Raw genomic sequence first — 12,353 nt, 5'->3', positions numbered from 1 at the left:
AATTTGAGAGGGAGTCTTAGCGTGATCATATCCTTAGCATGATCATATGCCACCGTGACATTCTTATCCCATGAGTTGTTCTATTCAATTTCTCAGTTGTACTTACCATAACTATAGGAGTAAATTTAGGAAATATAATTGTAAATGGTGTATAAATATGTACGTTTAGAATACAAGAAATTGAATCGGTTCATATTGGGATCTTCCATTTTGTATCATTTCTCATAAAGTATAGGAGAATACTTTACTTATACGAACCATAAATTTGATGGATTCGTGGTGACTCCTCAATAAACTTTACTTATATGAACTGGAGTTAGGTACTCATAGAGTTTAATTTACCCAGTGGTTTTGGCCACGCCAATGGCATTTGAGGCTACTAGGTAAGTCTCTAGGTTCGGAGGGACATGGGAGTCGTCGATTTAGCTCAGAGTTGCCAGTTGGATGATGAATTTCATGACTTTACTTTTTAGCTGATCCACTGAATTGCTAGCCAGGAATGGGTACGGCGTGTCGTTGGTTAAACCAGTCTCATTTGCTACCATCATGGAGAAGTTGATCACTGCATCGGCACGATTTGGATGAATGTTAAATCGTTGGTTAAGGAGAGGCGGCAGTACCTAGCATTGGATGTGTTGATTTGCGGAACCTGTACTTTCTACGCTGGGCTTGGAGGTACGGCTAGGCCTTGCCATTAACTATGACAGCATTGCCGAAGTAGTCCGACTACCACTGAGGATGAATGGTGGGATTTGTTCCGGTGGAGTTGATGTACGGTGAACCATCCGTTTTGAAGCTTCAGTTAAGGATCATGAGGACTCAGTCAAACACAGGGTCAAGAGGGAGGTTCAACTTGTCGTCCAAGGCGACGTTCCTTATTATGTAAGGCCCGATTAGGCCGGCCAAGAGGTAGACACGCGTTAGTCCTACGGCGTGGTCGTGATACCAGAGGTTGCTAGCATGCTGCATATTTTGATAGGTGTAGGTTTGCTAGGTCCACATGGGCTCCGTCTTGGCGAAATTGGTAGTGAACCAGACTAATGCGTGGCTGTTCGACTACAATGGGTTGATTCCGCCGTATAGATGCACCACAGTTAGGATGCCCCTATTCTTGGGATGCCCGTCGGGATAGTTTGGTCCCATGCGAGGATGTGAGATTAGGGGAGGGAGTTCTTCCACATCATGCATGTAGGCATATTTTGGATGGCCACGATGGTGGGGCCAGGTAAGGTGGCATTTGTTGTCGATGCATCGGATGTAAATAGAGTAGTGGCGAGTAAAGCACGATGGAATTTATGCTAACCAAATAAATTCAATGAGTAAAGGATGGTTTTAATGTTGATTAGTCACTTGAAAGTAATCACGCAGACAAGTTATTAGATGGGACACATAGTTGTAAGTGAGAGAGACAAGTTTTAAAATTAGATCTTTTTTTTGCAAGTTAAATTGATGATAGTGAGGAGAATGTGTTTAATATAATCATTACATCGTATAGTAATGACACAAGAGATAATAAACCAATAAAAAAGGGGAGATCTATAACACATGGCACCAAATAGGATAAGATATAATCATTGCACTTTTGGGAAAACCTCATAATATATTTTGAAGTTGACAAAACTATCCATGTGTATTTTGTAAGTCTGATAAATGCTTTGAAGTATTTTGATTTATGAAGTTATTCTTGGAAGAGAAGATGTGGCAATCATGTTCAGATTATGAAATTACTTCAAGATGTTCAGACTTTATACTTCAGACGAAGAGATTCAGACTTTATACTCAAAGAGGTTCAGACTTTACACCAGAGATGAACTTCGGACACAAGTTTAGAACGTAAGATCTAGAACTTATGTCCATAACGTAAAGTCCAGAACGTGACACGTATTCAGAACATATATAACAGCTAGTAATCTGGCTTGGATTTCACACTTAAAATTAATTGATTGACTCAATCTTGAAGATTGTTTTGCAACGGTTTAATATGCAAAACATCTTGATTAATTGGCAATTAATCTCGAGACAAGTCACTTTCCAAGCGAAGAAGCTCTACTTATAAAAACCAAGGCTTTGGTTGTATGAGCGACCAAATTCAGCGGAGACTCGGAGTTTATCCCTCAACGGCTATACAATCTTCTTGATACAGTTCTGTCCAACGGGTAGATTGGAAGACGATCCTCTAGAGACTGTCCAACGGTTAGTTTGGAAGTGGAGGAGTATAAAAGGAGACCAACATGCCGAGGAGCAGATGTAAGAGACAAGATCCAGAATCTAGAATTCCAAAGTCTGAGCGATCTTCAATCTTTATACTTGTCTTTCGTGAGCTTATACGTGTAATCAATTGAGAGGTGTAGACAGTGTCATAAGTATGTGCTTAGGTGTGAGATAGTGTGATCTATCGACTTGGTATAAGCAGCACCAGCTTCGGGGTGCTTGGGTTTAAGTGGCACAACTTACTGCAACTTCTCATTAATTTGATTAGTGGAATCCAGTCAGTAAGCTGTCAGCATGGGAGAGTGGACGTAGGCTTGATCTAAACCGAACCACTATAATTTCTTGTGTGCAGTTTTTCTATCCCTAAACTCTTATTATATCTTTTATACTGCACACTAGCACATTGCCTATAAAGTCTGCTCAGAATTTGAATGTCGTTCAGACTTTAATCTTGATAATTTGTTTCCGCTTTAAAAATTGATCAAAAGTTTTAGATAACTTATTCACCCCCCTCTAGGTGATTCTTGTAAGAGACAAGATCTAGAATCTAGTATGAGTGCTTCAAGTCTCATTGAAGGACAAAGCAATACCAGACTACCATATTTTGATGGCAAAGAATACAGCGTCTGATGAAGGTATTCATCAAATCACATGCAGTGGGATGTTATTATCAGAGGAGTCAATCCAAAACCTTCTGCATTTGCTTCAAAAGAGAAGCTAGACGAAAGCAAATCAGCAGATCCTCCATTATCTCAAACTGAGATAACAAAAAGAGAAGCTTTAGATTTAAAAATAATTTATTCATTTTATTGTGCTTTAGCACCTATTGAATATAAGAAAATTGCTTATTGTGAATCAGCAAAGGATATCTAGGACACCCTCTGCACTACATATGAAAGAGCGGATCGAGCAAAGGAAACTCAAATCAACCTATTGCTTGGGTAATATGAATCCTTCAGAATGAAGACAAGAAAATCAGTTGCTCATATGTATGACAAATTTAATGATATAGTAAATGGTCTTGCATATCAAGGACAATCAGTCTCAAATGCAATGAAAGTAAACAAGCTTATGAGGGGACTATCAAAGGAGTGGGACAACATAAAAACCTCACTTCGAGAGATTCAAAGGATCATGCCACTATCAGTGAACGAACTGATTGGAACTCTTCAGTCATATGAAGTAGAATGTATACATGAAGAAGATCCCGAAGGTAAGAAGTTAATTGCCTTAAAATCTAACATTGATTATGATGAGACAGATTCTGAAGGAGATGAAGAAGACAACGATGAGGAGATGAAGTTGCTGATCAAAAGATTTCAACACCTTGTGAGAAAGAGAAGAAACTCCAAAGAGAAGGAGCCAACAAAGAAATCCGGAGTAAGAAAATATTTTAAGAACATAGACGACAATGAAGGTAAGGATATAATATGTTTTGAGAGCAGGAAAACGGGTCACATAAAACCCAATTGTCCTTTATTCAAGAAAAGGAAAGGGAAATTCGAAAAGAAGGATAAAGCTCTAAAGGCCGAAACGTGGAGCAACACAGAGTCTGAATCTAGCGATGATGAAATGTATGAGCAAGGAAATCTATGCTTAATGGCGGACATTGAATCTGAAGAAGATGAAGTGATTTGTTTAGATCTTATTCTCGATGATGATGATCTTTTTGAAGAGTTATGCACGGAACACGCGAATGCGTTGAAGAAGATCTTCGAGTTGAAAAACGAAGTCTCTAAATTGAGACAACAAAATATTACAAATGAGAAAAGGATCATTGAGCTTGAAAAGGAGAATTCCTCTGTCAAGGAATAGAAGGATAATTTGCAAAAGGAAGTTGATTCCTATAAGGAAGAAATTTTGAAGATTTGCAAAAAAATTTCTCTAGGCTCGAAGACATTAGAGCATGTTCTATCCATACAAGTCCCCTAATTACAAAAATCCGGCCTTGGATTCAAAAATGCAAGTGAGATCAAGAATGACTTTCCGAATGTCAAGGAGAGATTAAAGCATAGGCCTTCAATCCAGCATTATAGAAATCATTTTGGTAAGCAATTTGTCAAGCCTATTGGATTTCAATATTATAATTGCTCAAGTGATCCTAATCACTATAAGCAACAATGTCCAATTTATTGGAAGAAATCCAAGACAATCAATTGGAGATTTGATGCTTCCTCTAACCAAAAAGGACCAAACAAATTTGGGTACCAAAGAAAAGATGAGATTACTTTTCTTGCAAGGAATAAAGGAAAGAGAATTTGGTAAGTAAAGGTATATTTTTCAAATTCTAAATTTGTTTTGGGAACATACTTTACGTATTTACAAAATCCCATTGTATTCGATATTCTTTGGCATGTTCTATAATTGCGTTGGAAATGTCTTTTTGAAATAAAAGTCAATTTTATTTTGAAGGATCTTGAGATGAAATTTTATAAAAGAGATTGATTAATATCTTAGTTTGTTTTGGGAAAGAAATAATTCAGATTTATGCACTTGTTACGTGCTCTCCGATCTTGTCATGCCTTACAAAGAAAGAATTTTTTTTACGAGATATTGTTTTATTATGCATGATATATTTCCCTTAAATATTCTATTGAAATTGTTGGGAAAGTATCTTTGAGCTTCTACGAAAGTTTCCTATTTTGCACCTAACAAAAGGAAAGGATCCAAATACATGGATACCAGAAAGGAAGTGAGTTTATTGCATAAAATCCTACAAAGGAAGAATGATTGCAAATCTACGCAAATCATGGTGCAATCAGAGGATTATCTCAAGCGAAAATTGAGAACGATCATCTTTAAATCAACGGTATATTTCAAACATGTACCTTGGGTAAGAGAATAAAATATTCATATTTATCATCTTGCCTTGCAAATTTCTACACAAATCATGATGATTGCTTATGACTTACATATGATTTACATTGCAAACATCTCTTGTCATAAGGCATGGCGCGTATTTATTACATGACTTGGCACGTGGTAGAAATATATACTATTCTTTTGCGAAATTCGTTAATGTCATATTATCTTTATGCATATGAGATTCATCCTTAAGGAAAATTCCTACAATATTGAAAGATATTATTACATACTTGGATACACTTGCTACATTCTTGGAAGTATTATTATAATTAGCAAGTTTGATCCGCAAATCAAAGGAAGGTATGTACGTAATATATTCCTTATTTTTGCAAATATTATTGTCTCTTCTAAAAGAATATGCAGGTCATAAAGGAATCTTTCCATATGAAGTTTGAAAAGCTTGATCCCAAAATCGTGGAAATTCTACAATATTTCCGAAGGATAAAAAATTTCTCCTTTGTGCAATGTTTTGACAAATTATGGGAGGCATGTCAAAATACTTTGAGCAAACGCTTCATGCGTCGTACGAAAGGATAAGTTGCTTCGGAATGAAATATTTGATACTCTTATATATGCTATTCAATTTATTTATTCAAAAAAAGGGCATTATATATTACGTGAGATATTATATCTTTAACAGCAAAATTGTACAAAAAGTTTGTTGAGTTTATGCATATTGAATTTGAGACGAGTTTGATTGAAGAAACTAAATTTCTTTCTTGAAATTCAAAAAGCTATGTGGCGGATGTTGCTGCTACAAAGAAAATAAAGGAAATATTCTCTTCAACGTGCACAAGACGCAATGAAAGCTATTCGCAAAAGCTATCTTGACGACAAGGGGAGAAAAACAAAAAGGTATGAAGAGCAAAAAGTGAAAAATGCAAAAGAAATGGGAGAATCATCTCAAAATGGCATCCAATTGAGGGGGAGGATAGATTAAGTATAGGAAAACCTTGATAAAGTTGATTTAATTTCTACCGCTCTTGATCACTATGCAAGAAAAGGTAATGTATGTTAGAACTTGCTAAGTTCTGCATAATCAATGTTAGTATTTCTTATATTTCCCTTATTTTTTGTCATATACAAATCTCTTATTGACATTATCCTTTTATTATGACAAAAAGATTGTGAAATTTATTATGTGCATCCGTGTTTGTTGGTATATATGATATTTGATTCTACAGAACATGAGCTATATTGAATTTATGTTATGTTCGTGAAAGATGATGAATATATGCCAAATATATTTTGAAGATAGTATGTGAATATGAGCTGATTGTATATTCTCTACATGATACCCTTTTCATTATTATCGCTTCTTGATTATGACAAAAAGGGGGAGAGAATGTAAATATGCATATGTGCTTATTGGTTAATTATATTTACTTGATGCATAATATTGAGCTGTGATTATATCTTTTCGTGATGCTGACAAAAAGGGGGAGAAATATGCAGATATGATATGCTTTGACATGCTCAAATATGCAGATATGATATGTTTTGATATGCAGATTATTGGATACAAAGGAAAAGAGATAGACTGTGATTCAGATTTTTATGGTTCAGATTTTGCACTTCACTTAAATGCAAATCATATTTTGTGCCTTATCTTATTTATGAACAGAGTTTAAAAATCTCATATCTGCTCATATAGAATATCTTGAATATCTGCTACATTATATGTTTGATCATATTTCTCAAAATTATCTCAAAATCTATATATCTACATGGAAAGTTTTGTCACCATAAAAAAGAGGGAGATTGTTGGGAAAATCTCCTAATATATTTTGAAGTTGACAAAACTATCTATGTATGTTTTGTAAGTCTGATAAATGATTTGAAGTATTTTGATTTAGAAAGTTATTCTTGGAAGAGAAGATGTGGCAATCATGTTCAGATTGTGAAATTACTTCAAGATGTTCGGACTTTATACTTCAGAGAAGAGGTTCAAACTTTATACTAAAAAAGGTTCAAACTTTATACCAGAGATGAACTTCGGACACAAGTTGAGAACGTAAGGTCTACGTATGTCCAAAACGTAAAGTCCAGAACGTGATACGTATTCAGAACGTATATAACGGCTAGTAATTTGGCTTGTATTTCACACTTAAAATAAATTGATTGACTCAATCTTGAAGATTGTTTTGCAATGGTTTAATGTGCAAAACATCTTGATTGATTGGCAATTAATCTCGAGACAAGTCACTTTCCAAGCGAAGAAGCTCTACTTATGGAAACCAAGACTTTGGTTGTATTGACGATCAGATTCAGCAGAGATTCGGATTTTATTCCTCAATGGCTTCGCAATCTTCTTGATATAATTTTGTCCAACGGGTAGATTGAAAGACGATCCTCTAGAGACTGTCCAACGGCTAGTTTGGAAGTGGAGGAGTATAAAAGGAGAAAAACTTGCCGAGGAGCAGACGTAAGAGACAAGATCCAGAATCTAGAATTTCAAAGTCTAAGCGATCTTCAATCTTTATACTTGTCTTTTGTGAGCTTAAACATGTAATTAACTGAGAGGTGTAGACAGTGTCATAAGTGTGTGCTTAGGTGTGAAATAGTGTGATATATCGGCTTAGTATAAGCAGCACCAGCTTCGGGGAGAAGTGCTTGGGTTTAAGCGGCACAACTTGCTGTAACTTCTCATTGATTTGATTAGTGGAATCCAGCCAGTAGGCTGTCAGCATGGGAGAGTGAACGTAGGCTTGATTTAAGCCGAACTACTATAATTTCTTGTGTATAGTTTCTCTATCCCTAAACTCTTATTCTATCTTTTATACTGTATACTGGCATATTATCTATAAAGTCTGCTCAGAATCTGAATGCCTTTCAGACTTTAATCTTGATTATTTGTTTCCGCTTTAAAAATTGATCAAAAGTTTTAGATCACCTATTCACCCCCCTTTAGGTGATCCTTGCTAGCTACTTTATGCACCACAAGTGGTGGCGATTGATTGGTGTCACTTCCTCATTACTAGGATATGGTGTAACCGTAACAGAAAATATTTTCTCAACAATGAGAGACGTACTCATGTTATCTTGTATGTGCCGATGGTGAGATTGGTAGGCTTAGGCATACTGTCAACCATGGTGTAATCGAAGAGGTTGGGGATCTGTGGGAGTTCGTTCACATACATTTGGGGCGAAGAGGCCGCTTTGAACAAGGTCGTGTCCATCCCCGAAGGCGGAGGAAGTGTCTAGGCCTCCATCGCGACCCAACCCACGAGAATTATAGAGAGAACCCAACCAAACAACAACCCAGTGTTCCGTTGTTCGATGGTTGCAAGTCGCCCCTCAAATGTGCCCTAATGCAGTAGATTCCATGTGAAAATTAGATCCTACATTCCATTTAGAGTAACTTTAGGAGTCACGCCTCACTATGCGGAATGTTCGAATACATCAAATTATTAAAAAAAAAGAGCAACGTTAAGGCTATTAAAAAGGGTCTGGTATTTCCAATCATGCATACGAGATAGTCCATAATGAAAAGTATGAATTAAAAATAACGTACCTAATCATACCTAAATATGAGATAGAATCTGGTCAGCTAATTCATCATCAAACTGTGGGAATGGGAGTGATAATGGGCCTGATCAAGTCAAAGAAAACGGACAGCTTACCTTAAACCGAAGAAGAAAAGAGGGGGGCGTGTGGCGGGCACGAGCATGTGATCTCCGCACCGTCCACTGCGGTTCCCATCCCCTGTCAGAATCTTCAATCTTTTCTTATTAAGATCGCCGGTACTAACAACCACAGTTGTTGATGAGAGCCCCGACAGAAAGATTATAGCTATATATTTTTTTAATATGACACATATGATTTTTGAAATTTGCCTCAATGTGTAACATAATCCCTGAATTTTTAATTTGTTCAATATGATTTAGAAACTTTAGCCCAATGTGCAATGTGGTCTTGAAACTTTTAATTTATTTAATGTAGTTTATGAACTTTTGGTACATAATTAATTTATCCCATAGACTAGATTAAACATTTACTAAAAGATCGGAGATCACATTGAACAAATTAAAACTTCAAGGACGACATTGCTCGTTGGGTTAAAGTTCATGGACTACATTAAACAAATTAAAAGCTCATAGACAATCCCTAATTTTCTTTTTTTCAAAAGAAAATTTCACATGTTATTGTTGAAAATACTACTTAGGCGCCTGAGTTAGATCAAAGGAGTGACTCTTTCCGATCAGACCTAGCTAGAGTCATACCCTTACAGAGTCTGTGATTTATGTCATAACTTCTACTCGGGGAAATCTCGATTTCATAAGACCTTCGAAACATAACTAATGTTTCAAGGAGGAGTCTGCGATCACATTCCCATGGACTTCCTAGCACAAGGAATGCTCTTTTGCACGAATTTTGACTCGCAAGAGTATCGAGCTTACAAGTTCGTAAAAAGGCCATTGGGTGTCATTCTTGCTGGTCTAACACGCGTGGTGGTAAAACAGATTGAGGCTTTATTATGTCTGAGTTTGTCTTAGGGTGTAGAGTGCTCACTATGATGGTGATAGCGTTTGAGATGAAGCAAGGAAAGTATAAGCACGTTTTAATATTTATGTGGGGGCTAATTCCAGCTGCCATGAATCTAGAAGAAACTTTTCCATAAAGCACATGATGTTTGACATTTGACATTTGATGTGATTTGGTGCGATAGAAAGGGTCCATCTCGAGGAGGATCAAGATTGAGCATAGCCACCAATCGGCCGAACATATTTTCTTGAACATGCAAAAGTCGTAGCTAGTTTCACTGGTCAACCCTGTATTTAAATTGACGCCGGAGAAAGTATAGAGAAATAGGAGGCAACACAAGTGAGAACTTAAATGGATAGTTCGCTCGTCATTCGTAGGTAATTAACCTAAAAGATAAAAGCAATACTCGCCACTCGTAGGAATCAACCTAAAGGATAAGAGTAAAACAAGAAATTATTCTTGTTCTCAAGCTAAAGGCTCAATTAAGTTTTAAATCAAATAAGTCTTATCTGTTATTTATCATAGCACGCTTATATAGAGCATGGAACAACCCTCCAAACTTGAGTAATTACTAAGACTCTTTGGAAAAATAAAAGACTCATAGGAAAGACAAACAACATTTACTAGAAAACAACTATAAATAAATAAGGATTCTATAAACTTGAACGACATTAACTAGATCTACAAAATATATGAGAATTAAATGTAACCAATTGAAAGTCTCCATGATTTTACCATTTCCAAAGTGGATAAATTAATGGCCTTTATGATTTTTAAGGAACCGAACAGCCTTCGGTTCGTTGTGATCGATGAGTCGACTTGAAATCAACAATATCGACAAGAGTCGACTTGGTGTCAACAGTATCGGCAAGAGTCGTCTTGGAATCGACAACTCAACGTCTTCAAAGAATGCTCCGGCATCATGAATTAATTTATGAGTACCATTTTAGTTTATAATCATATGTGTTCGGAGCGACTTTTATTTTCTTTCAATTTTTTCTTTTTTTTTTAATCGCTTTTGATACTTGAGATTATATTTTTGTGGAATTCTAAGCATCTAAATCCTTAGATATAAAGACACGTGGATAGTTAACGTCATGTAAAATCACGTGCAACTTCTTCGTGATTTTCCAAATTGATATGAGAACGAAAGCCAAAAAAAACTCTATTTTAACCTCTTGAGATTATGTTACAAACACACTTATGATGGCATTTTTAACTGTTCAAGATGTTATTTGAAAATTAAAATTTCACTTATTAACATGCTCGGACGATAACCTTAGTTAGGTCTGTTAAAATATTTCATATCGCATGTGTATGGGTTTGTATATTCTTTATATATATATGACCTCCCTTCATCTTTATTCTTAAAGGATTAGGTTCGATATATTTTTTGGTTTGGATCTTCTTACATAGTATAAGAGTATATGAATCCCATAGACAAACGATGCGAAATACTCACTTCATTGATTCTTTAAAAGAATTTATTAATCACCTTTTTTGCGATTTTTCCCTCTTAAGCTATAGATCAACTTTATTTACAAGTGAGGATAATATATAGATACGTACAAGAGCAAAAGTTCATTGCATAGGATATTACGAAGATTTCCTTTGCACCCTTTCAAAATCAAAAGCTAAAGAATATCGAGTTGCCATATTTTCAATTAACGTGTAATAAAGCAAACTAACTGGCTCTTGTCGTCTAGTAGTCCCTGTTTCTTCTAAAGGCAATTTTTTTAGGTTAACTTTGTGATATTAGAACGCATAAATTAGCAAGGACCTACTCTCATTTTTTTTAATGAAAGAAGTTGTGTCAATGAGTGTCTAGAGGCACTTATTGATTATGCTCAGTGATGTGATTTCTCAAGTATATATTATGCATCTCGCGAAAAGATTTGATATGATATGATAGAATTTGCAATATTTCATTTACTTACAATTTCGTAACAAAATCCTTCAAGAAATTTGCAAAGTCATGGACACTTTTGTTCAAATATTTAGATATTAAACCCTGCCTTCATTTATCAATTTAAACTTTAGAACGGTTGGCAATGAATCCACAAAATTTACATCATATCAAAGCAGGAGATCCCGTTTGACCAAAAAAAATAAATATAGGAGGTCCTATGTTCCAATCTTTCCAAACCTTTCATTTGCCATACTCTACGAGTGGGCGAGCATTAGAATATTTAAGTACTAAATCATGCATTAATCTATCATATTAATCCTTTAGTTTAGTTGGTAGTAGTCCCATAAAATTTTACAACCTCTTCTCATCAGGAATCTCAAAATTTAAAAGTGGTTTTTTCCCGGCTATAACACTTGTGGATCATTGATTGCTTTCGTTTAAAATCCACTTTTAGGATTTGAATCTTCGCAAAACTCAATAGGACATGATTCAAAAAGAAGAAGAAGAAAAGGATAAGAATCAAGTGAGACACCAAAAGAGCTAGCATTAAATTAATTGACTAGTGCAATTTAAATATTAACTTCACAAACCCACAATGGAAATGTTTGGTAAGTCTGCAAATTATAATTACGATGATTCTGTCTATTATTTTTATTTGTTCATCTCTTTTTTTGACAAAAAGAGATATTTTTGAGAGAGAGAGAGCAAATACATTGCTTCTTGATAGCACGGGCACTGTTCGGTTCCTTATTTGAGAAATCACATCATCAATAAGCATCAAATCGTTTACTCACAAGTAGATCTACAATCTCAATCTCAATTATTGCACGAATATATACTGCCTAAGCATGTATTGCTTTTAAATCGTCGATCAATGGATTCT

The 12,353-nt window shown here is 35.5% G+C and overlaps 1 pseudogene; it reads right to left on the bottom strand.

Moving 5' to 3' along the window:
- Positions 1 to 422: 422 nt before the first annotated feature.
- LOC115676591 (multicopper oxidase LPR1 homolog 1-like) lies at positions 423 to 8,255 on the bottom strand (annotated as a pseudogene).
- Between the last annotated feature and the right edge of the window lie 4,098 nt (positions 8,256 to 12,353).

The sequence above is a fragment of the Syzygium oleosum genome, unplaced genomic scaffold (assembly GCF_021117445.2).
Source record: "Syzygium oleosum isolate NSW1041296 unplaced genomic scaffold, Sole_v2.1 Sole_v2.17, whole genome shotgun sequence".
Taxonomy (NCBI): domain Eukaryota; kingdom Viridiplantae; phylum Streptophyta; class Magnoliopsida; order Myrtales; family Myrtaceae; genus Syzygium; species Syzygium oleosum.
The sequence above is the reverse complement of the archived record's forward strand: the minus strand, read 5'-3'. Positions and strand labels throughout refer to the sequence as shown.